The sequence below is a fragment of the Zootoca vivipara genome, chromosome 14, assembly GCF_965207765.1.
Source record: "Zootoca vivipara chromosome 14, rZooViv2.hap1.1, whole genome shotgun sequence".
Taxonomy (NCBI): domain Eukaryota; kingdom Metazoa; phylum Chordata; class Lepidosauria; order Squamata; family Lacertidae; genus Zootoca; species Zootoca vivipara.
Genome location: NC_142597.1, coordinates 8,668,606 through 8,694,079, shown reverse-complemented (window position 1 = coordinate 8,694,079; position 25,474 = coordinate 8,668,606). Strand labels below are relative to the sequence as shown.

The following is a 25,474-nucleotide window of genomic DNA, read 5'->3' as shown; positions in this document are numbered from 1 at the left end:
GGATTCCAGACAGGGCTGTTTTCCAGCATTGTCCAGAGGTCCCAGAGATTGAACCTGGGACTTTTTGCATACAAAGCATGTTCTTTACCACTGAGTTACACCTTTTCCCACTTCAGACAGACCATGAAAGACAAGCCTCATGAAAGACTCGTGAAATTAGCCAATAATGAAATAATCAATAAATAATGGTTGAGTCTTCAAGAATGACAATTCTAGCAATGCACACTAAGACAGTGTTGAAAAGCAAAAAAAGGAGGAGGGGACAAAAAATGGAGATGGTTGATTTACTCAGGAATCAGAAAACGAACATTGCCCCCTGGTAAATATTGACATATAAGTGGAAACTTATGATTTTTAGCCACCAAAACAATAGCATTATGAATACACATAGATCTGCAGCAGAGGACATGCTATGATAGAGGGGATAATGACTCACTAGTAACAGACATGTTTTGCATGTGGAAGGTCTCAGCATCAGTCCTGGGTGCCTCCAGTTAGCAGGAGCAGGTAGGATAGCCTGGAAAAGACTCCTGCTGGTGAACCACTGCCAGATTAGATTGGACTAGATGTACAAATAGTCGGAGCCATTATAGTATAAGGCCATTTCCTATGTCCCTACTCAACTGTTTTTCATGCTCTGGATACCTATCCCTTTGTTCACTGCAGATTGCTCTTCCTTCTGTTTCATCATACTCATGAAAAGCAGAAGGCTGGGATCTGGGCAGCAATGGGAGACTGGCACATCCAGGAGAGATTGTCTTCTGTCACGGTGCTCTAGCGAAGTACTGTGCTTCATTGCTTTGTGTCCTCTGCATAAATGCAATTTCCCCAAATGTCAGAAGGAAAGCATTACAGATAACACACTGTGTGTGTCTTTGACCCAGTAAGTGCTGAAATCACAGATCTCATTATTCTGACATGATAGGATTTTCCCCCCCACCTCCCTGCTGCAGTCCTGCTGCTCTTGTTTTCCAGACTGTAGCGGTAATTGCCTAAGGTGCAAAGCCTCCACTAGCAAATAATTCTCACATACTTCCCAAAATCTAACAAAATGCCAGCTATGTGTGCGTAGAAGAAAATGTGTTTCAGATCACATGAGTAAGCATTTCAAATTTGGGTCAGAACAAAATTAACCTTTCAAGGAGGTTCAGGTCAGGCACAGGGAAGTGTTACATTGTCAATGATTCATAGGTTCTGTCTTTCCCTACCATGTCTGATGAATGGCAAACTCCTGTGGCTGTCTACCAAGCAGATAATAGAGATTCTCATCCAAGAGACATGGGGGACCTGGCCATAAGTGCAGATGAGTCAAACATTTTCTAACAATTGAGCTCCTACATCTTCCAGTGGAACTCCGATATCTTTGCCGTTGGCAACTCCCAGGGATTGTCTACCAACCAAATAATAAGATTTCCCATCCAAGCATTCACCCATATTGAACCCAAGTCTTGGCCATTTGGGCTCAAATAATTATCTTCCAGTTGACTTCCAGCATTTTCATTGGCTGACAGTCACCAAAACCAAACCAAACACAGTGCCTATATGATCACAAAGTGCCTATGGTGGGGGTAGCCAATGTGGTGCCCTGCAGGTGTTGTGGACTACAACTCCCACCAGCCCCAGTAAGCATGGCCAGTGGTTAGGGATGATAGGGGCTGTAGTCCAGAACTTCTGGGGCATGCAACATTGACTACTCCCTCATCTATACTGTGTGCTGAGACCCACTGTACTTTCCATACAGAAGCTTGTGATCCATAGCAGTATCTCCCAATAATTTGCACCTACATTGCAAAGCTTACAAAAAGCAATCTGCTCATTCTGCAAGAACGTGCCCATCTAGAGGAATTGCAAGAACAGATTTTTCAATGTTGGTTTATCTCAGTTTTTCAGTTTTCCTTCCTTAAGTTCAGTTCTACACATCTCCACATCAGCCTGTGAATGAAAATACATCAGCATTTTAATGCAAATTGGTCCAAAATTTAACGCAATTTTGTTTAATGTACACATTTCTGCAAAGCAATTTCCCCTAATATAACAGATTTCTGTATGCTGTTTTCACTAATACAGTGGTACCTCGGGTTACAGATGCTTCAGGTTACAGACTCCACTAACCCAGAAATAGTACCTCGGGTTAAGAACTTTGCCTCAGGATGAGAACAGAAATCGCTGGCCAAATTGGTATCTCAGGTTAAGAACAGTTTCAGGTTAAGAACGGACCTCAAGAACAAATTAAGTTCTTAACCACTTTATATGCATTTTTGCACACTTTGCCCTAGCATATGCATCTTTGTACATATTACTTGGCTGGAGAACTGCATTGCAAAATTCAGAGAAGTGTGAATTTTGGATGATAGCCATGTTTCAGTTTGTGTTGTTTCAGAAAGTGCAAATTAGGTAGATTCGTCTTTAATTGTGAACTTAATAGAATTTGTTCCCCATCCCTATGTCATAGTTTCCAATATGTACACACTGGATTTCTGAAAGAATATTCTCATTTTTTCAGCCTTGGATTCTTTTTCTTTCTGTGCTTCTTAGAAAGCTGCCTTTCTCTTTGCTAAATTCAGGCTTATAAACATGATTGTCCCTTCATCTCCTATAACCAGAATTATCCCTGAAGGATCAGCTAGCATTGAAGGAGAGCAAACCAAGTTCTCTGTCCAGCATCCCACTTTCCTTCCACAAACCCAAGGAGGATCCATTGCATTTACTAAGATTCCAATGCTTGGTTGTTTTAATGTTTACACCTGTTTGTTTATTACATTTCTTTAATTATGTGATTTTAGTTAATGCACATTTTTAATCAACTTTATGGATCAGCTTTATTAGCAATAACCCCAAAATGCTTTTAATTGCTGCATCATTTGTTCAGCTACACTGTAACACAGCAATTTAGCAGACAGCATTAAATGGGGTGTACGCATGTGAGACTGATGCAAATTTGATGGAAATGAATGAAAGATAAGGCGCTGGCAAGACCTCCCAAATGCAAACATGGAGGCTGCTCTGGGGCCAGATGCCATGTTGCTGGTATTGATCCTCGATGGCATGGGTAGTAATGGCAGGATCACTGCCAAAGGCCATACAAAGCTACTGCATCTGAGTTACAGCCAGAAAACCAGACAACGGGGGTGAATCAGACAGACTCTCAGTTAAGATCTGCCAGGGCTAGAACCAATAAACTACAGAGCAAAAAACCAAAAACCTGTTGGGGTTAATCAAAGCCCTTTGTGGTTAATCCTCAAGGATAAAGTATTCCTTGGACAATAAAGTGTTCCTGGTCTCCAAACTGCCTCTGTCTATTGACACTGGCCAATCATTTCTTTCTCGAGGAAGAACTTGAAAAATATTCCTGTGCTGGTTGAGTTAGTCTGATCCATGATTCTTACTCCTGCGCCATAGCCTATGATTCCTGGTTTCTGGTTCCTAGGCAGCATCTCTGAACTCTGAGTCCAGGCTCCCAGCTCCCATTCATCACCCTGTGACTTCTGGCTCCTGCTTCCCACCCGACAGCTTCACTATGGCTTCACTACGACAGGAGGGATCGCTTTATGCTATGGCCTAATAATAACCAAATGTATCTTGCCAAGGTGAAATGGTTCACCAGAATAGACCGATGTTAACCCTGAGTAAAATATATAACTAACAAGAGCTGTGAGGACCACTATGTAGAATGGAGGAATGGCCTAATGCTGCAGAAAGAAACCCTCTAGTATGTGTTCATAGTGCTTGCCAGAAGATAACAGGGAACCTCATGAACAGCAATCTTGCATTTGTTTTAACCAAAGGAACTGTAAGCTGCAGGAAACTGAATGTGCATAGCATCCTAAACCAAACAGAAATAACAAAAAAATGGCAATATTTTGAAAACAAGAACAGGTCATCAGAAACTTTAAATTCAGAGATGAGTAGGATTTCAGAAGCATTCGTTCGAATCATCTTCAATGCAACATGAATCAGTTTGCTTGCCTTCCATTTGGTAGTGCAGCTTCTCTTTTGCTGAGGATATTATTTTCGAAGTTTGGCATGCACATTGCAGCACAGTGCACAAATAAAAGATTATACTGACAAAGCCATTCTAAGTACAAATTTACATGTGGCCGTCGTGAAGTCATGAGCTTAAGAAAACCTCTACAATAATACCGAAGAAGCAGTAGGAAGGAAGTAAAGCTTGAGAGAAAAAGCAATCTGCAGGTACTCAAGAAGGAACCAGTGAGGGGATCTGTTGGTGTGAGCCGCCCTGAGCCCGGTTTTTGACTGGGGAGGGCGGGGTATAAATAAAAATTTATTATTATTATTATTATTATTATTATTATTATTATTATTATTATTACATTCTGTCTATTACCTCTCACTGGTTCAGATAGCTGACTGGTGGTGGCATCTCAGGGGCTTGCCACAGATTTGCTAGTCACCATTGTAGTTGGACTGAGGTAGTAACTGGGGCTGGGGTGAGAAAGAAAGTTCCTTTCCCTCGCAGCATTTGTTTCAAAGTTTCCATTGACACGCTATGAAAGTATTTCCTGAGCGTTTTTAAAAATGTTTTAGCAACCAAACTACTCTTCCAAAACCCTTCCCCCCCCCCAATAAATTAGAGATGATGAACCTGTTTTTTCCCCCAGTCTGAGGACCACATTCCCTCATGCGCAACCTTCTAGCAGCCACATGCTAGTGACTGACAGAAGGATACAGTCCGGTGACACAAACGCCAGTGGTTTCTGCACAAACACATCTCTCCATCCTCCAGGCATTGCTACAGTTTAAGGACATGTTCCAACTAGGCAAAAGCATTCAAGCATGGAGCAGTCCCAGTTTGATGAGGGGAGAGGGTGTGCGGAAGGAGTCTCGAGGACCTGATACAGAGGCCCGGAGGGCAACATTTGGTTTTTCCGGGGTGAGGTTCCCAACTGTGCCTTAAACTAGTAACTGTCTGAAATAAATGAGTTTTCAAAGGGTACACGATTTGAGCAATTGAACTAGTTTTCTCTTCAAGATCGATCTGGCCTGCTTACAGCAGAAACTGGATTTGGACGTACTGATTGGCTAGTGCCTGTAATGTCATGAGTCTGTTTGTGCACTCCACCTTCCTGGAGCATGTTAGAAATTCTTATCACTATGCCTTCTCTTTTCTAAAAAATAAATAAAGCAATGGGTGAACATTAAAGTAAATAATAATGAGTCGGTATATTTAAAGAAAGAAAGAAAGTCAGACAGTTTGCTGGAGGAATGGGTAGAAGGGACAGCAGGGATGAGTGAATCAGTGTCACCAATAAGTGTATCTGTCAAATGCATCGTGAAGGTGACAGGAATCTGGTCTCACTGGGAGATTAAAAATGACCGTGAGTACCATTTTAAAGTATGTGTGTGTGCGTGCATCCCGAGCCAATGTAACAAGGCAAATCACTTCCCCACCCCATACCTAAATGAGGAATTTGATTGTGGCATCCTTCTAATAATACCTTTATGATGGTCCTGAAATATGGCTGAAATATCCCGTTGCTGCCTTTGGGCCCAGATTAATTTTTAATCAGGATGAGATTTCCTAATCTCTCCAACTGGTGCTAGAAATCCTGGACCAAATTATCTATCACTTACAATGTCATTGCTGCAATATATAAAAACAGATCGATGTAACCAGCACTGAGTTCGGAAGATTTGTTAGCAGATTAACAAAGAATATGTCTCACTATGTCCTGGAAAGCTCAAGGTGGGAAGTGAAAAGCAATTCACTTGATACAATTCTTAAGTGTTGCTACAACACAAGCAGCTTTACATTGCAGCCCAGTTTTTGAGGTAATGAGACTTGGGGGCGGGAAAGGGGCTCTGGGAGACATCCAATGACTACTCAGAGTAGACCCAATGAAATGAATTAAGTTAGACATGCTAATTAATTTCAGTGGGCTTACTCAATATTACTAGTGTTGAATACAACCCACGACGTTCACCCAGATTTAGTTCCCTTTGGAATGAGCTCACTGGTGGCTTATTGCCATTTTATACTACTTGGTATATTAGTCAAAGATTCCATGGCTGATTATAGATGGAGGCACAGTTTAAGTATCCTAGCAGAAAGGCAGAATCTACTGCCCCTATCTCTGATTTCCAGAGATGCCACCAGCTGCCCAAAAATTCTGTTAGATTTTTGGAACCCCAAACTCAGTTCTCGATCTGCCTGACTCAGACTGCTGTGGCTTCTCACAGCTTGATGAAGCCATCCCCAACCAAAGAAGTGAGTGAGGAGGAAGCCCCCATTTCATGCATATATTCATGAAAATAACATATAAGAATGCATTAGGGGAAATTGCTTTGTAAAATGTGTATATTAGGAGAAATTTTCATGCAGACCTTTTTATTCAAAAAAGAGAGAGGAAAAGGTTCCAACTGGTATAGGAATATGGAGAACTTAAGATTGGAAAAATGAGAAATTGAGAGAAACAGAAACTGACAGATGTACCCATCCCTAGCCTGGCCTGACTATAGCCCATGCACAGTGAATCTAATACATCTGCCGGGTTGAATGATGATGCTATGAACTGATCCCTTTGGTGAAGCAATGGTGCTAGCCCTTTATGGTCATGGGATATGGCCTGACCCTGCAAAATGTTCCAAGGACTCAGATATGAGCCTAAGGAGTCAGCATCTTTGCCACAGAATCTCGCTCTGACAGCTCTGACTGCTCAGCACAATTTTCATTTTATGGGGAAGGATCAGGGAGGACGGGAGCCCTGGCTTAGACAGCAAAGCCCCAATATCAGAATGAAAACATATCACAGATGACTTTTGCCCAGAAATAGAAAAGGGTGACATTTTCCATTATTGCTCCGTGTGACAGTACAAATATTACCCTCTTGCTAAGCAGGGCTCTAGGTAAATCACACACCTGTCTTTTGATTTCTCCTGTAATAAATAGATGCTGTGGCAAAGGAGAAGGGGAGAAATGTATCTCCTGTTGACAGAAACCCAGAGTGTCACTGTGCTGGATGGAAGGAGCCACTCCCTACATTTTATTCCCAAACTTTGCTAGGAAATATTTTGTAGGTTTGATCAGAACAAATGAGAGAGATCTCCTTTACAAAGCCACCATACTACCATAGGGGTAGTATAGCGACCCTCCCCATCCCTCCCCTATAATAAGCACCAGGGGTAGCCCTACTGATTTAGTTTCATTTGAATAAGAAAAATTGGGAAATCAGGGTTGTATCCAATGCTAGTCCTACTCAGAGTAGTTCTGCTGAAGTCAATGGACATGACTAACTTAGGTTCATTAATTTTATTGAGTCTACTTGGAGTCAAACTTAGTTGGCTACCAACCCTAAAGATTCCATGCCTGTGCAAACATCCCTGTAAGTTCCATTGCACAATTAATGCATCGATACAATTTATTATTTGCAGTTAATTTGCAAATATACAAGCAGAATTTACAAAGAGGTAAATGCGCTCCTGCAAGGTGACAGACCTCCTACTCCTTATCAGACTCTAGGAAAAGGCCTCTGAACCTCCAAGTTGTCTTTAGCCAACAAATATCGCTCTTTCTCTCTTGCATGCTCTCCCTTCCAAATGGTCCATTCCTGTCAGCCCTGAGCAGGCCAACTTCCTCCTTAGCACTGCCAGTGCCCGTGCATGTTCCCTTTCTCTCTGCATCCAGTCTGCACTGTCTTCCAACCAAGGTGCCCAGAAGGTTTTGCTCCTTTCCTTATTCCTTTCACTCAGTGGTGGCTGGTGCCGATTGGGGCAGATCAGGTAGAAAGCAGGGGAGGCCAAGGCTAGGTGGAGCCAGATCCACTGATTGGCAGAGCCCACTAAATTTAGTATTGTCCCCCCAGCTTCTTCCCGGAAGAGTTATTCAAAGGCAACACTGATATTTAGGAGGAGGAAGCTGACAGCCAGGGACACACAGGTGGGCTGGCTGAGGGATGACAGAGGTTGGTGGCACAGTGCCCCATTCATCTGAATGGATCGCCCGTCATGGCTTACGTGCTCAGAGACAGCAGCTGAACAGGTTGTTAAATCAAGAAAAATGCAGTGGGTCTAGGATTTCACAAGGGTAGATAGTGGGGGCCCTTCTAAGACATGGGGCAGGGCAGGTGCCTTACAATGTCAACCCTGATACCAGCCTTGGTGTTTGTTAGTCTTTTCCACAATGGATCCCTGTGTTGCTCTTACAGATTAGGCCTGTTTGAGAAGTGCCAGGAGTATCTCACAGGTGGCCCTGTGCAGCTGGCTTGTACTCCTGGCCCTCAGATTCTGGGTGGCAAAATCTGCCGTCTAAGACTCTTTCCATATGCAATAACCACTCATTATTTTTTAATGTTGTTGTAACTTTATAGCTTAATCGGTATTTGCAATTTGTTAGTAGTCTGGGCTGCAATAAAATAGTTTTCCAGGTACTGAAACATCATATCAAGGTTTGTAAAGCCACGGTTCTTAGTTTATCACTCCCATAAAAAGCCCTGGCAGCTTGACAGATATAATAACATTTTTTTTTATCAAGTGTCTAATTTGAGAGGAAATTAAGATGTACATTACATGCAGATTGAGGAAGCTGGAAGGGCCATTGCCACCCTTGGAGCTGTGCCCTGGCAGCCTTGCCCTCTCTCCAGCACAAAAGACTGCTTGAGTTTCCCTCCAGTGATGTTTCAGCATTTACTCAACCGTTGTCTCAGGTGGCGCGTCTGTGTGTTTTTTAAAGGGCACTGCACACTTAATAAAAAATATATTTATGTGTGCCCTGCACTGATGTCACAGCAGTGGAACCATACGCTTGCTTTAGTGCAGCTCCAAAGAGCAACAATTCATGCTCATGCCTGGGGAAAGCCCATTTGAAGTGCATCACACATGCTTAAGGACACCATAACAGCAAGCATGCCCAGGATGCTCCATATCTAAGCTTTTCAGAAAGGCCATTTAGGCAATGCATCTGCATTAGGAAGGTGGGAAACTGAAATATACTGAGTCAGACCATTGGTCCATCTAGTGTAGGACTGCCTGCACTGACTTGCAGTGGCTCTCCAGGGTTTCAGACAAGGGTCTCTCCCAACTTTACTTGGAGATGCAGGCAATTGTACCTGGGGCCTTCCACATGCAAAGCAGATGCTGTTCCCTTCTCCCTATTACATTGTGTGATTGTGAGTTGAGAATGGACAGGGAGAAGCAGGATCTGGACTGCAGTCCTTACTCCCAATTTCTGACTGTGCAAAACTGTGCAAAACAGATCTGTTTAGGCTGAAGCCATGCTGATAGGATTATATCACCATACCAAACAACAAAAACAACAGTCCCTTACCACCACCAGCTGAATTAGGAAATTCATTTTGGCTTGTAAATTGGTAGGAAAAGCCTGTTCTGGTCTTCTATGTGCAATACCTAGGAATCATAAAACAACACTGCCAATATTTAGTAGGAGGGATTTAACTGCACACAGTAAATTTAGATTTGCACAATTAAAATGAATTAAAGTGTTATGCCTCTCTGGTGCAAAAAAAAAAAACTCTGATGATAAGGAAAGTGGAGGGGAATCCACTAGAAAGGGTGGGAGAACGATTGATTGAAGGGAAGACATATAAATCTCCCTGCAAACAAATCAAAATAAATGATCAGTAAAGGAATGGACATCATATAATCCCTGCATAAGTTTCATGCAAAGCAAACCTGGAAGAATGCTTAACCAAGAGTGGCCATTGTGTAAACCTCTGTGCGAGGTTTGTTAAAGCGAAACGGGATAAATGTTGAAAGCAGAAGCGTCATCTGGAGGTGTTCAGATATGAAAACCAGTAGCTCAAGTGAAATATACTCGGAGTCGAGAGTGAATTTCATGCTCTTTATTCAGCTCATATTCATCAAGGAGAAGAAGAGAAGACGAACGGCTCTTTTCCCAAAACCATCTGCTTATATACATTATTTACACAATGGGCCTTGCGTGATTGGCTACTTCAGGGCTACACCTGTGGGCCAATTATATTGTGGATTGACTTCTGCCTGCAGCCTGATTGGCTGCTCCTACAGGCCAATCAGGTAGCAGATTCACTTCTGCCAGCCGCCTGATTGGCTGCTCCAGCAGGCCAATCAGGTTGCGGATTCACTTCCACCTGGAGTTGGATTGGGTAGCTCCCGCTGATTCTGAATCCTATTGTTCTAGGATTCAGCTCAGTACATAACACCCCTCCCCTCTAAGTTCCAGTCCTGCCCGGGAAGTTGCATTCGTAGTCCCCAAGGTCTGCTGGCCGCCTCCGTGTGCGTTGTGGCCTGGGGTGTTCCTTGGTCAGGGGTTCTGGTTCTGGCTCGTGTTCCGAGGCTGCTGGCTGTGCCGGGGCTGTCTGGTCTGGCGCCACTGAACCACTAGGTTGTGACTCTGGTTCCGGTGTCCTTCCAGCCTCGGGGCGCCCCTCTGTGCCTACTGCTTCTGCTTCCCCTGCCCACCCCTCTCGCTCTACAGGCCTCACTGCCCTGCTGTCCCCTTGGGACCCCTCTGTCCCGCTCTCCTCCCGGGTTCCTCCTGGGAATCGTCGCCGTAGCTGGTCGCAGTGGCGGCGCCAACATTGCCCCCCTTCCGTTAGTACCTCGTACGACACGGGACCGGTCACCTTGGTGACTGTGGCGGGTACCCATGCTGGGCCTGCCCCAAAATTCTTTGCATACACTGGGTCCTGGGCCACAAATGTCCGGGGGTTCCTGCCTTTCCCCACCACTACCTCATCCTGAGCTCTGTCGGGGTGAAGTCGGTCCAGTCTAGTTGCAAGGCGCCGGCCCATGAGTAGTTCAGCTGGGCTCCGGCCCGTCGTTGTGCTTGGGGTGCTGTGCTGTGCTAGAAGAAATGCGGCAAGGCGGTATTCCCAGTCCCCTTGTGTTATGCGGCGGAGGCTGTCCTTGGTGGTCCGCACCATGCGCTCCGCTTGGCCATTGGTGGCAGGGTGGAATGGTGCTGAGCGGATGTGGCGGATGGCGTTCTGCGCTGTGAAGGTCTGGAACTCCTCTGACGTGAATGCGGTTCCATTGTCTGAGACGAGGGTGTCAGGGAGCCCGTGGGTTGCAAACAGCTTACGTAGTACCCGGATGGCTGCCGCCGTAGAAGTGGACGGTACCAGTGCGACCTCCAGCCATTTGGTGTAGGAATCCACCACTATGAAGAATGTTTTTCCCTGGAAGGGGCCAGCGAAGTCCACGTGCAAGCGTGACCATGGATGTCGGGCGGACTCCCAGGGCTGGACTGGGGCCCTTGGGGGATCCGGGCGGGATTCTTGGCAGGTCTGGCAGTGTTGGACCCAGGCCTCTATCTCTCTGTCAATCCCCGGCCACCACACATAACTCCTGGCAAGGGCCTTCATCCTCACTACCCCTGGGTGTGTCTCGTGTAGGGCTGTGAGGACCCTTTTGTGGAGGGGCTGGGGAACAACAACCCTGCTTCCCCATAACAGGCACCCCTTGTGGGCCGACAGTTCATGTTTGCGGTTTGTGTAGCCAGCGAATTCTGGCCCGGGGCTGCTGCTGGGCCATCCTCGCCACACCCAGTCCAGGACCCGGGAGATGACCCTATCTTTTGTGGAATGGTGCGCAACTTCTTGTGCCTGAATGGGTCGGTCGGGAAGCAGCTCCAGGGTCATAACCTCTTGCGCAGGCGCTGGGTCGGGGCCTGTTTCTGGTAGTGGTAGCCTGCTGAGTGCGTCTGCATGGCCCATCGCCTTCCCAGGGCGGTGGATTAGTGCATACTGGTAGCCGGCAAGGAAAATTGACCACCTGAGGACACGTGGAGACAACACTTGGGGGGTCTGCTTCTCGGGGGCAAACAGGCCAAGCAACGGCTTGTGGTCAGTCACTATGGTAAAGGGCCGCCCGTACAAGAAATCATGGAATTTTTTTTACGCCCTTCACGATTGCCAGACCCTCCTTGTCAATCTGTGAGTAGTTTCGTTCGGCTGCAGCAAGCGTCTGGGAGAAGTATGCCACCGGCACCTCTCTTCCATCCGGGAGTTGGTGTCCCAGGACAGCGCCGATGCCATAGGGAGAGGCGTCGCATGCCAGCACCACTGGCAGCCTCTCGTCGAAGTGTGCCAAGACCGAGTTCGAGACGAGCAAGTCCTTGACTGCCTGGAATGCGGCCCTTTGTTGCTGGCCCCACACCCAAGGGGCCCTTTTATCTAGGAGTCTGTGTAGGGGCTCCGCTACCGCTGCCTTATGGGGAAGGAAGGCATGGTAAAAGTTCAATAGTCCCAAGAATGACTGAAGTTCGGGCTTGCTCTTGGGCGCTGGGGCCTCACAAATGGCCCGTACCTTGTCACCGGTTGGATGGACCCCTTCTGCGTCCACCTTAAATCCCAGAAAGTCCACCTGCGGCACTCCCAGTAAACACTTTTCCCGCTTCACCTTGAGGCCCGCCGTCTGGAAACGGTGCAGGACGGAGCGGAGGCGGTCCTCAAATTCCTCTGGTGTGGGCCCGGCGATCAGTACATCATCGAAGAAGGGGGTGACGCCAGGAATCCCTTTAAGGAGGGAGTCCATTAGATTCTGGAATATGCCTGGTGCCACGCTAACGCCAAATTGCAGCCGCTTTACTCTGAATGCCCCTCTGTGCGTCACAATCGTCTGAGCCTCTGCTGTGGCTTCGTCCACAGGCAACTGTTGATACGCTTGGGCCAAGTCCAGTTTGCCAAAGATTTTTGACCCAGCCAGGGTGGCGAGGACATGGCTGACCACTGGCACTGGGTATGCATGGGCCGTGAGAGCCTTGTTTATGGTGCATTTGTAGTCTGCACAGATGCGGACCGAACCGTTAGGCTTGACGGGTGTGACAATTGGAGTTTCCCAGGGGGCGTTGGGCACCGGCTCCAGCACTCCTTGCTCCACGAGCCGGTCCAATTCCTCGTCTATGCGGGGTTTCAGGGCGAACGGGACCCGGCGGGCCTTGTGCCTGATGGGTCGTACAGCGGGGTCTAGCTGTAGGGCAATGGGGGGTCCTGTATATCGTCCCAATGCCCCATCGAAAACCCCTGGAAACTCTTTGCATATGGCGTCCACGTCCACTTGTAAGCTAGTGCGGTTCACCCCGGTAACGGCTAGCCCCAGAGGTCCAAACCATGCCAGTCCCAGTAAGCTAACGTAGGGGCCCTTAACTACCAGCAAGTCCAATTGTTGCTTTCGCCCTCGATATTGCACCCTGAAGGTCCCCACCCCCATTGTAGGGACCTTACGTTTCTGGAAGTCCCGGAGGGTGAATGGGGCCGGCCTTAGTTTGGGACCCCCATTAGGGCACAGTTCCCTTAATGTTCGGGCCGAGATTATGGATAGAGTTGAACCCGTGTCCAGCTCCATGCGGCATGGGGCTCCCTCTATCTGTACCTCTATATAAATTTTCTCTGTGCTGGGATGGGGCAACTGGAATACCTGGTAGTCCGTGATCTCCGTCGAGTTGCCTTGGTGCATGGTGCCGTGTGACCTGGGGCTCCTGGGTCGGTCATCTGATGCTTGTCAACGGGTGAGTCGAGCCCGACACACCCGGGCGATGTGTCCCAATTTTCTGCACTGCCTGCACTCTGCGTTGCGGAAACGACAGGTCCTCCTCTCGTGGTTCTCCCCGCAGCTTGCACAGTTCCCTCCTTCTCGTCGAGGCTGCTGTGGTGTGTGTGCTGCTTGAGTGCGCCGCTGTACTCGGTGTACTTCCTCCCTGTCAGATTCGGATTCGTCGGTGAGGTCTTCGTGGTAGACCCTCGGTTGGGATGGCGGGGCCGGTCGTGCCTCTTGCGTTGACCTCTCGGCGGCTTCGGTTGCCAGGGCTTCCTCCAGAGCAATCTGGAACGTGAGGTCTTTTTTGGCGTAGAGGCGTCGTTGCAACATCTCGTCCCTCAGGCCACCGACGAGGCGGTCACGAAGCATGTTCTCCAACTCTGAGAAGTTGCATAACCGGGCGGCTTGGCGGAGGGAGGTCACAAACCCAGTTATGGTTTCCCCGGGGCTTGCCGCTTTGCGTAGAAGGCATTTCGGCAAGCTACCACCGAGGGCTGTGGTGAAAAGTGCTCCTTCAGCCGTTCCATTATTGTTTTGTAAGAGACGGTAGCGACATCTCTAGGTGCAAGGAGAGCCCGGGCGATTTCAAACGTCTCCTCTCCACAGACGCTGAAGAATGTCGCCCTCTTCATGGCATCGTTGGTGACTTCTTTCGCTTGCAGGAGGAAGTTGAAACGGGCGGCGTACCCTTCCCAGTCTCCTGATGCTGGTTTGAATGGCGAGAAGCTGCTGTCGGTTGCCATTCTGGGTTCCTTGGGTCCTGGAGCTGAAGCCTGGATGCACGGTGCGATGCAGCGGTGCAGCAGGTGGCGATGCTGCGGTGCAGTGCGTGGTGGCAGTCAGCTCAGCAGGATCCCATCCTCGTCGCCAGTGAAATATACTCGGAGTCGAGAGTGAATTTCATGCTCTTTATTCAGCTCATATTCATCAAGGAGAAGAAGAGAAGACGAACGGCTCTTTTCCCAAAACCATCTGCTTATATACATTATTTACACAATGGGCCTTGCGTGATTGGCTACTTCAGGGCTACACCTGTGGGCCAATTATATTGTGGATTGACTTCTGCCTGCAGCCTGATTGGCTGCTCCTACAGGCCAATCAGGTAGCAGATTCACTTCTGCCAGCCGCCTGATTGGCTGCTCCAGCAGGCCAATCAGGTTGCGGATTCACTTCCACCTGGAGTTGGATTGGGTAGCTCCCGCTGATTCTGAATCCTATTGTTCTAGGATTCAGCTCAGTACATAACATCAAGCAAAGAAAGAAAAGCCCTCATAGGAAAATGTAGCCTATGGAAATGCCTTGCCAAACAAAGTCTGAACCTGACACAGGAAAATTGTAATGCCAAGACCAGTCAAGCTTCTCTAGGTAGGGTGTTCCAAGGTAGGGCACCACCACAGAAAAAGCCATGCAAGCATAGCACTCTTCAGGAAGGACTCTACTGAATTATTTTATGTGTGGGCAGGACAATATAGCAGGAGGTGTTCCATCAGGTATCTTGGTCCCCAGACATCCAATACCTTGGACTGGTACAGTAAGTGAAAAGGTGATCCAAGGTGGTCCTTTATTGAGTCTGAATTCATGTATCTTCTATAACAGGTGTGGGGAACCTCAGGCCCCTACAGACCCATCAATCTGGCCCTTGGCCCTCTCCGCAGGCCCTCACTGGCTTTTACATCAGTACTGGAATTGTGTTTTGATTTTTTAAATCAATTTTGTGTTTGCCACCCTGGGCTCCATCGGGAGAAAGGATGGGATACATATTTAATAAATAATAACAATGTTTGTGTTGAAATTCATAGCCTACACATTTCTGATTCTCACAGATAAGCTACTATCAATCACTGAGGAACTTCAATGGGTTTCCTTGCTTTATAGTTGGAACATCAAAACTTCCCCTGAAGGCTTTGTGTAGCACTTGTACTTTCTCCCAGTTAGCGGTGCAAGCAAGGTCCCTGCAAAGGCACAAGCAAATTTGCTTTGGGGCCTTGAAGCTGAAGGCAGGAGCCAACCAGGAACAATATATCGTATTTGTTTAAACTTTCATGCCCACGAACATCTGTGATGCAGGAGACAGGTTTATGGAGAGCAAAATAAAATGTTGACAAATGGCTTGGTAATCAACTGGAACATGCAATAAATCATTGGAATGCCAATAACACTTTCCGGAGGAGCCTTGAAAGGTCATTATGATGTCACCATATATCTTGCAGTGCCAAACAAAGCAAACAGAACATGTTGGGAACAGGATTACAGGGAAGCATCTGCCACTCCTAATTAAGAATTAACAGTGGGTCATATATAATAAAAAAAGAAAGTAATCTCCTCTCGCCCCCTTGTCTTCAATCTTATCCCTCCTACCCCCATCCTGAGGATACATCTTAGGAAATCAATATAAAATATTTCAAATTCAGTAATAAAAGTAGGGAAGGCCTATAGCTCAGTGGTGGAGCACCCGTTTTGCATGCAGAAAGTCTCAAGCTCAGTCCCAGGCATCTGTAGGTAGAGGTGGGAGAGAGCCCTGAAACCCCAGAGAGCTGCTGTCAGTCAGTTGCAGACTAGGGTTTTCACCTGTCCCATATAATACAGGATTGCGCCCGTATTCCAACGTAAAATGCAACTTCCTGTATGGATACAATTTTGTACTGTATTTCAGATCTCTCTCTCTCTCTCTCTCTCTCTCTCTCTCTCTCTCTCTGTGTGTGTGTGTGTGTGCAAGGTTAGGGATCCTCTTCAAATGCATGTGTTTGAAAGGGTGTGTGAAAGGTCATGTATTTAAGCTCTTGGGTAGCCATGTGCAAACAGATTCTCTCTCTCTCTCTCTCTCTCTCTCTCTCTCTCTCTCTCTCTCTCTCTCTCGTGTGTGTGTGTGTGTGTGTGTGTGTGAGAGAGAGAGAGAGAGAGAGAGAGAGAGAGGAATTCCTGTTAGGCTGCAATAGATTGTACTGGGTTCCTTTGAAGTCACTTCAGCACCAGATGAAAAAAGAAATTGTCCACCAACTGCCCTGCCCTGCCCTATATTTTGCAACAAAGGTAGCAACCCTATTACATGATGATGTCATAGACTCTGTCCAGATAGAGGACAACATTGTCTCCCCAACTTTAACATCCATGAATTTTGGCTGCAACTGTGGGTCCAGCTTTAAGATTTGAGGTCTTTTAAACTGAGAATTGTGTCAGAATATTTAGAAGGGGAAAACTCCATTCATCTATGAGGATCAAGTCAGTTTGAATTGTAGTTTGGAGCAGAGGTCCAGTTCCTACTACCGGCATCTGCAAAGATGTAGGTCAGAGACAGGGAACATGTGGGCCACCAGATGTTTTTGGACTGCAGCTCCCATCATCCTTGACCATTAAGTATGTAGAGTGGGACTGATGGAAGCTGGAGTCCAACAAATGGGTGATTTCAGATTCTCCATCCTTGATGCAGCACAGCACTCTTCAACCTTGAGACCCCAAATGTTGGTGGACTACAACTCCCATCACCCCTGACAGTTGGCCATGCTGCCTGGGGCTGATGGGAATTGGAGCCAAATAACACCTGAGGACACAGTCTAATGTAGATGCTTGCCTCTCTGCAGCTCCACATCCCACACTCTGCTAATTGCTTGTCAGATCAGCAAAAGTTTGCCCTGCTTGCAATCTGCACTCCAGGCCCTTTCACTTTCACCCCAGTCCTAATTTAAACATCACTATGAACATGCTCATATTACATGAAGGGCAATGTCTGAGCTAGCCCCATTTTATGTATATTCTTCACAGGGAATGTCTGAATAGTCCAGTTATTTTTTATTAGTGGCAGTAGCTGTTGTTATTGATTCCCACTGGGTATTGCTTTGCTATTCTTCCTCCCTGCCATCTTTTCTTCTTCTTTTTGCTGACAGCAACAAGAGAGTGTCCTGGTTCAGTGTTTCAAGATTTGTTGCAAACTCTAAGGTGTGGGTTTATAGCTGTGGTTGTCCCATTTATGGTACAATTCTTCTTATGAGCTCTAATAAACTTTGTAGCTCCAGGGTGCTCTTAAATCCAGATATGAAAGATAGAAAGGAATCATTACTTAGTCCATGTGTATATAGGAGACCTCACCATTGAAGGCCGAGGATAATGCTGTTCTTGCAGGTGCGGCAAAGGCTGTAACTTCCCAAGGATAGAAAGAGCAGCCAAAGATAAAAGCTGGTTCCATTCTGCTAGGGATGGGGGATAAATTCAGTTCACTTCACATTTCAAGGCAGATCTGCCTAATTCACATCTTCTGAAATAATACATGAACCAAAACACAGCCATTCCTTGAAATTCACATGTCTCTGAAGTTTGCAACACAATTTTCCAGTCAAGTAATGTGTACATGAACACAGGGCTGTGCAGGGAGGGGGCAGCTGGGTACATTTGCCCTGACCCTTGGAGGGCTAAGCCAGTCCAGGAGGCCTGCCATGGGCCGGCTACATTTTTGTTTGAGTTTATAACTTTATTCTAACAAGACTCTCACCCCGGCCTCAGACAAGCTCTGCACAGGCATGGAAAAATGCACATACTAGCCTAAAGTGTGCGTTAAAATGCATATATTAGTGAAAATAGCATACACAGTGCATTATAGTAAGGAATTTTCCAAAAAAGGGGTGGTGCATATTAAGCTAAATTGCATAGAATCATGTGTATATTGGGGGGGAAATGCATTAAGAAGTTGATGAATTTTCATCAGGAACTTAAAAAATAAATCACAAACTGATGATTGGAAAATTGAATTAAACAATTCTGAGAATTGCAGCTCTGTGGGAGGAATAAGGGTCTCCTAGCCATTCACAGCACCCAAAACAAGCTACAGTTCCCAGGATTCTTGGTGGAAAGCCATGACTGTATGTAATGATATGATACAGTTTTAAATGCAGGGTCAGCCCAAGACAATTTGTTGCTTGAGGTGAACCCAAAATTCTCCCCTGAGAATTGTAGTTTGTTAAGGGTGATGGGTTAGAACGTGGATGGAAAATATCAGGCTCACAGAGGCTGGATCTGTCACCCCTCCCGGCTTTCCTGAGTTTGCTGCCCTGAGACAACTGCCTCACCTTGCCTCATGGGTGAGCCGGCTCTATTTAAATGTATCGTGAAGCTGGGGGCCTGACTCTCTGTATGTGAATGCATAACTGCTGCTAAGAAGACTGCCAATACCGAATGGAAGCATTTGTCATCTGAAAGAGCATTAGGAGTATGACGTACCCAGGCAATGTAAATTATATGTGCATTGACCCCATAAAGACCATTCTCCTCCTCTCTCTCCCTGTAGGCTTAGTGAGAAAACCTTGATCCAACCCTTTGCTTATATCCCTGCCAAGTAATTGTATATTTTTATTTATTTCATTGCTTTAATAAGATTTATATACCACTTAATAAAAATAATAAAAAATCTCTAAGCAGTTTACATAAAATGGTATAAACTATTCATTTAAAAAACAGCAATAAAAAAAGAGTTTAAAACACTTTGATTTTTCAGCCGTATTTTATTTTATGTTTACATTTTTTTAGTGTATCATTATTATATATTGCTTCTATGCATTAATATATGTCACTGTATATTCAGAGTTCTTTTCATTTATTTATTTGTTTATTTATTCATTTTTCCTTCTCAGTTCATTAACTCTTAATCAACATTCAAGAACCTTCCAGTAGAATATCAATGTGCTGGAGAAGAAAAGAATCATGAGGAAAGGAAGACTGGAAGAACTTAAGTTTGTATACTTGAGCTTTCATATTTGACTATTTACCAATAAATTAAGGGCAGGGGTAGAAGGATGATCCGATCTGTTCCTTGTTTTCTGCTTTTATTTGTAAGCAGCAAACCATTGTGCCATAGTTGCTGGGTGGTTATCCCTTAATTCCAGCGTCAGAAATAAATTTCCAACTCTGGCTATAAAGTCAGCAACAGCCCTTTCAGAATAGGAAATGATTTGGACACTGTAGTCCATGTTCTGACAACCTGCAGAAATGTCCAACAGGTTGGTCGTGATCTACTTGTCATTGCTGGATGCCTCTGGTCGATCCTGGTCGATCTGTGAGTAGATCAATGTCTTGTGAGTTGGACGTGCCTGGACTATTGCAATACAATTGATGCCACTTTTGAAGATGGATCGTAGACTACAAGAAGTGCAGATTGCCACTCCCCAGATGTTGGGTGAGATGTCTGGCTGGGAGAAGCATGCAGTGGCGGAGCTTCATGCTCTGGCACTGGGAGGCAGAGAGCAGGCGGGGCGGGGCTGGTGCGTGTCCCTGGGTCATGGTGCGCTGCCTGTAGGGGCGTGACACGTGTCCTGGGAGTGTGACACACCGCCTGAGGAGCTTTGGTGCCCAGCGTGAGCGGGGGGCAGCCACAATGGCACCCTACTGGGACCGTGCTGCCGGGGGCGGTGTGCTCCCCCTGCACCCCTCTTCTTCCGCCAGTGGAAGCATCAAGCCTGTCCTAAAGCAGCTGCACTGGTTGCCTGTTCCAAGCCCAATTCAAGGGGCTCACCTGTGTGTTTGAAACCCTGCATTTTAGCTAACTTTTGATTTGATAGGTCGATCTGATTGCTACAGTATTGTGTTCGCTGTGATTCCTGCATTGCAGGGGTTGGACTAGATGATTCTATAACTTACTGTACACCACTGAGAGACACTTTCAATTAAGTGGTATTTATAGTGTTGAAATAAATATTAAATAAATACATGACTTGGACCCAGAATACCATCTGGCAGGAGGCTGGTCAATTCAGTGCCCCCCCCCCAAAAAAAAATGGGGGTTGGATTGCGGCCTCAGTCTGTTTTTTTTTTGTTTGTCCATATCACTTCCACACTTGTGAATCAATTCCACCCCAATTCTGCACTGAACTGTGATTTAAAAAGAAAAGAAAAAAGAAAGCAGGAAAATTTGCAGAAACATACACACTCAAATAAATATAAATATCTGTATCCCAAATAAACTTCTCTCAAAATACACACATTTCTGAAAGCACACCGAGACCTCTTTAGCTGAAAACAACACTGGAACATCTGTGAAATTCAGAAGTCATTTGATACGTAAGTTCCAATCAGCTCATCTGTCTGGAGGTACAGACCGTGACAGTTCATACTGGAATTCATGAGGATCAAATTCCTCAAACAGCCAAATGCTTTCAAATGCAGCCCTCCAGGCCCCTCTGCCTGGCCACTGGGAGTCTCTCTTGGACACCCCACTTCCCTCTAGTCACACCTTACTGGCCATCCTCAAATGTTTCTGTGTGGCTGGAAAGTGTCCTTGAAATGTGAGGATTCATTTGGCTTGTTTAGGTGGGATACAGAGGGAGGTGTGTCCATATGGAAACCTCAGACGTTTAGCATGGGCGGGGTGCAGCTTCCTGTACAAATGTATGAGTACCATTGCTCCACCTACTTTTGAATCTGGTCCCACCCACTACTGGTTTGCATTCCCCAATAGGCTGCCCATGAGTGAACATGCCTCTTGGGCAGAAAATGGTTCCTGACACACCGGGCTGTACAGAAAACACAAGTAGGAAAGAGCAGCCGTTGGAGGCAAAAACATTACACCAGCACAATGAAGCCACTAATTTTAAATGCACCTTGTGCACAGCGAACATACACAAAGCAATGCAGGGAAGAAGATCAATTGTTTGTGCATGTAGGTATGCATAAGAAGGCAGCGGACAATGACTATTCCCTCCCTCCCCCTCCTTACTCACTGTGAACACTCCTTTCCCCTCCTTTTGGCTGCTGGCTCCCCAAGTGCGTTTGCTATAGAGCCGCGGAAATTGGGTAATGAAAACCGAGTCATACATTTCTGCTTTATGTTCCCAAAGAAGTAAGTGTGACTGTCAGGTTTACAAAAGATTGTTTATGTTCAGTGGCATGAAATGGGAGCGAGTGTGCGGAGCAGAGAGAGGAAAAAGACTGCCCTGCCTGGGCTGACAGCGCTGCATTCATCCTCCACGCTACGGCAGACAAAGCGCTGGTGCTGGCTGACAGGGACCATAAATCACCGCCAAGAGATGCTGTACCTACAGCTTATACCATTCTGGATGACAAACACACAATAATCCACACAGCGCAGCACTTTTGGTTCTCGTTGCTTCTTCTCCGCTCCTCCCCTTAAAGCCGGGACTCATCTCAACGGGTGTGAGTGGCAGCAAAGGACCCCGGGGCCTTCTCTGCAACTTGGAGGACTGGGCGGAAGATTGGGCCCCAGGCTCATTGAATCATGCGAGGACCCAGCCCGAGTCACATCTTTGGTGTGGGAAAGGGACTGGGAGGCAAGATGCTCTCATTGTCTCTATGTTCTCAAATCTGCCCATGTGCCATAAATCATCGCTCCTCTTTTGTCCCAGTTTTTGCTTTGCCTTTTGCTCACAAATTGCTACTTGGGATTGGCACAGGGGTGGGGAATTGGCTCCGGATCTCCCCAACCCACCCTCATGGACCACGTTTGACAGGCGACAATCACAATGACATCAGGTGACCCGATATTTACCTGTCCTGTTCTTGACATCATATGAAAACCAGGTGCAGGGCAGGTGGGTGTGGCTTGGCTAAAATGACCCAAAGAGCCAAGCAGACAGCCTGGGAGGTCTAAGAAGGCCTGCAGGCTGGAGGTTCCCCTCTCCTGCTTTAGCAGTTGAAACCTGGGGGAGTAGAATATATCTACACCCTCCATTTAAGGCAGCCTTAGATCACCATATCACCATTACCTGTCATGATTTTCTTCAAAGGATCCTTGGAACCTTAAGGCCCAAACACCCTTAACAAACTACAATTCTCAGGATTCTGAGCATAAAAGTGTTTTTAAACAATAAAACAATATTTATTTAATAAATGAAACCATCTTTTAGCTCCACACCTGTAGCCTGCCTGCATATTTTTCCTCTGGGAGGCTAATAGCTTTGGGAAGGGAAATTTAGATGAATAAAGTTCCATATTGCATTGCACATGTCAGCCCTAGCAATGCTTTCCATCCAAAAGCAGAGCCCCATCCCACCAATGATTTAAATCTTTCCTTTAAAAAGAAAAAAGTCAGGGGATCTGATCTTCTTATCGCTCACCTTCTTCTTAAAGCTCACACTACCTTTTCATATTCTCTGTCATTGTCCCAAACCAAAGAATAGCTAATTGAAAAGCACCATGTACTTTGAACACCTTAGGCCAAAAGGACCCTAAAATGTCCATACCCTTAAAGGTACAAACATGACATTGAAGTGATAGGGACTTCTTGCTAAAAGACATGGGGCTGGGGAGAGACATTGACCATTTCCAGTGATGTTAATTCCCCTCTTTTCTTCTGCTTCTCTCACTAGCAAAAAAGGCTGACGGGTAAATACCAAAGCAGAAATAAAACAAGCCAGGACCATTCACAAAGTGCAGTTGTGCTGACAATGTTCCACAGACGACATTAAGATGAAGGTGCTATAAGCCATCGTCTTAAAATGCATCAGAAAATACACCCTGATGCGTCTGGAATACCTGCTTCTCCTTTAACCTAAACTTCTGATGAACCAACGGGCTTCGGAGAGCATTTATATGCAAAGGCATATAATATGTCCCCTGTATCTAATTATCTGTCAACCTGAGGCAGTTTGTTTTCTAAATCGGCCTCTCGGCTGTGACTTTATGAGGTCATAAAGAAAACAGTGCCACTCTCACTGCTGAAATGCCAGCGGAGGCTGGATCAACAAATTACAGTCCTTAATGGCGTCTCTTCCTGGCAAGTGCATATCCTGGGTTACCCATCCCTGTGAGCAGTGAGTGACTATCAAAATGCTACAAGGTACATTTGGTATCCAGTGGGGATGTTCCTGAAATTAATCCACATCATCCTAATTTCTGTCTGGGTTTTATGCTTCTAGTTTATCTGGACTTGTTTTCAAAATGGACCCAATACATTGTGAATCCTCCACTGTTTTATGCTTTTCAGAGCACTGCATGAATTCTCTGTACAAAAATCAGAAATATAAAACAGAACAATTGAAATGGAGGGTTCCTATGGTTCACCACAGCTTTCAGTACCTCTGGGCCAAGGATAAGGATATTGTGGCTCTCCAGATGTTTGTTAGATGTCAGCTTCTTTTGGTCCCTCCAAGCCAGCGTGGTCCAATGGTGAGGAATTATGGGAGTTGTGGTTCAGTGACCTCTGGTGGGCCTCCTCTGATGTAGAAGATTGTCCATCAAGGATGAGGTCCATGCTGACTGGGGCAATTGATGGCAGAATGCAGTTCGCGGCTGAATGGAATCAAGCCCAATGATCAATAAAACAGCAGTTTGTGACAGTAATCCAGAACCAAAAAGTACACCAGAGACAAATTACCTGGGAAAATAAAAACTTTATCAAGCACAGGTGTCGGGATCCTTTGACCATCCAGATGTTGCTGAACTACAACTCCCATTATCCCTGCACATTGACAACTGATAAGAGTTGCAGTTCAGCAACATCTGTAGGGACAAAAGTTCCCTACCTGATCTAGCATCTAAAGAACATCGGGAAAGGCAACAGGTGAGCCTCCTTGGGAGAGAAAAATCCACAAATGGGATGCCACTTGGCATGATGGACAAATCTGGAGGAGAGCATCTGAAGATGACCTCAGTTTATGGGCAGGTTGATATGGGAGACTCAGATGTCCATGACGCAAGCTATGTAGGGCTTTCAAAGTGCTTTAACTGGTCCTCACAAATGGGCCAGAAGCCAGAGGAGCTATTTAAGCACTGGTGTTACCAAAGTAGACTCCTCCAAACCTATCTCTTGAGCATGGTTGGGCAAAGTTTCAAAACAGAGGTCTTTGAAAAATCATGCCCAGTCTAGTTCAGTTGTGCCACTGCTGTAAAACAGGGGTGGGGAATCTTGTCTCACCCCAAGGGCAGCAATCCCTCATCATAGGCAATCTTCTGCAGGGGAGCATATCAGTGGGGGGGGGGATCAGAGGCAAAAAATGGGTGGGGCAAAAGGAAGATATGGATGTGACCAGTGCTATTTTTCTAGAAAAAGAGTTGCCGGAACTCACCATGAACCTTGTTCTCTTATAATGGCAATGGTGCCCACCTAAGAAGTGCTGGAACTGAGTTCTGGCTGCAAAAAACAAACAAACCTGGATGTGATTCTCAGTAGGTGACATTCCAGAAATACAAAACCAAGAGGTTTACACACTTACCCACACATCCCTCCAGAGACATCATCACAGTTCAGCCTTCAGTGGAGGGTGGTCTGTTTGGGCGAATGAGCCACTGCCGCACCAATCTCAGTCTGTCTTCTTTCTTTCAACCAGTCGGTATGCAGCCTGTCATTGGCTGTGGCTCCTGCATTCCACCCTAGCAGTCCAAATGGGCACCAGTGTTCAAGGGCACATTCCATCCAAGGCCAAGCACTCAAAGAAGGTCCAGAGGAGAACCAATGAAGGGTGTAGCCTGGGGAGAAACTTGAGTGCTGAATAAAAAGAGGCCTGGAAGGCTGCATACAGCTTCCCATCCCTGCTGTAAAGGAAGCAGCTGTGCAGGCATCAGAAGCCCACCCAGAGGCAAGACTCATTTCTGCCTTGCAAACACCAAAAGGCACAGTCTCCTATTAGTCTGCCCCTGATCTCAGATGGATTAATTAGGAAGTTTATCAGAAGCCAACAATGAACTCCACTCCCTCCACCGTGGGAGTGGAAACAGTGCCAATGAAATCTAAGCTGGGGAATTCCTCTTCTGCCCACACTGGTCTTGTGATTAATGATAGAAAATAACTAAAACAGAGAAAAAGAAGAAAGGGAGGGTCAACAGCTGAGTGCAAGGCGAGTCTCTAGACAGGGAGTAATTAAGATACTTGGATAAATATGATTAATAAGCTGAAACTGGCAGGGTGTGCAGTAAACAAGGGCTAGCCAGATGGTACCCTTTCCCCATCTGACAACTGGAGGAGCTTTGTGAAAAAATATGGGAGGAGAACACCAGATCCTCGACACGTGGCTCTTTTGATTCAGTGTGGGAAGGAAGGAGGCAACAG

General features: G+C 46.2%; 1 long non-coding RNA gene across 3 annotated transcripts in view; it reads right to left on the bottom strand.

Annotated features, from left to right (window-relative positions):
• The window catches only part of LOC132593246 (uncharacterized), a 42,691-nt gene extending 17,495 nt beyond the window's left edge, over positions 1-25,196 (bottom strand). For 2 of the 3 annotated variants that reach the window (XR_009558609.2, XR_009558608.2), the window contains exons 1-3: positions 24,642-25,196; positions 24,495-24,559; positions 23,506-23,718 (exon numbers count right to left, since the gene is read on the bottom strand). This is a non-coding gene — a long non-coding RNA (uncharacterized LOC132593246). Of the gene's footprint in view, positions 1-16,417; positions 23,719-24,494; positions 24,560-24,641 lie in introns of those variants that run through there. The other variant, XR_009558607.2, reaches the window with a different exon arrangement.
• Positions 25,197-25,474: the final 278 nt, after the last annotated feature.